The sequence below is a fragment of the Hyposmocoma kahamanoa genome, unplaced genomic scaffold (genome assembly GCF_003589595.1).
Source record: "Hyposmocoma kahamanoa isolate Upper Pololo Valley unplaced genomic scaffold, ASM358959v1 232, whole genome shotgun sequence".
Lineage (NCBI taxonomy): Eukaryota > Metazoa > Arthropoda > Insecta > Lepidoptera > Cosmopterigidae > Hyposmocoma > Hyposmocoma kahamanoa.
In genome coordinates this window covers 811,000-811,713 of record NW_020653750.1, presented here as the reverse complement: position 1 = coordinate 811,713, position 714 = coordinate 811,000, and positions in this window count along the sequence as shown.

The following is a 714-nucleotide window of genomic DNA, read 5'->3' as shown; positions in this document are numbered from 1 at the left end:
CCTTCGATCCGGCCGGATTCGAACCGACGTCTTGTAGCATACCGTGCCAGACGCTATACCAACTAAGCCACGGAACGAACCAGTGGACTTCACGAATTTTTCTATGTGCTTGTTGTCGTTTCTTTGTATTTGGTTTTTCAACGACTTTTTAGTCGTAGCGCCATCTATGAGAAAACTGTGAAAGTTTTATCACGCAGTTAGATACCTTTACAGCTACCGGCCCTGGCGAGAGATGTCGCTATTCACTTCATTTTAAATTTTTCTTGAATTGATATTCAATTAATTATTTGTGCTATTACTCCACTAGTTTGTTTTCATTATTATAACAAACATCGAACACTCAAAAAAAATTCCTTCGATCCAATCGGATTCGAACCGACGTCTTCTAGCATACCGTGCCATACGCTATACCAACTAAGCTACGGAACGAACCAGCGGACCTCATGAATTTTGTATTATTGTATTAAGATTTAAAAGTAGTATTTGACATGTTTGGACAATTGAATATGTTGATATTTTTCCAGGCACATATTAGTAGTCTGTAGTAGTAGTCTGCTGGACTTTTGATGATGTGATTTACGTGATTCTCCAGTCATGAAAGTTTCATAAGAAGATTCATGTATCTTACTTTGCTCATAGTCAGCAACAAGATTTCCGTGGTTACTGTCTCTTCTTTTAAATGAGGCGGAGCAACCATTTACTGTATTTCCGTTA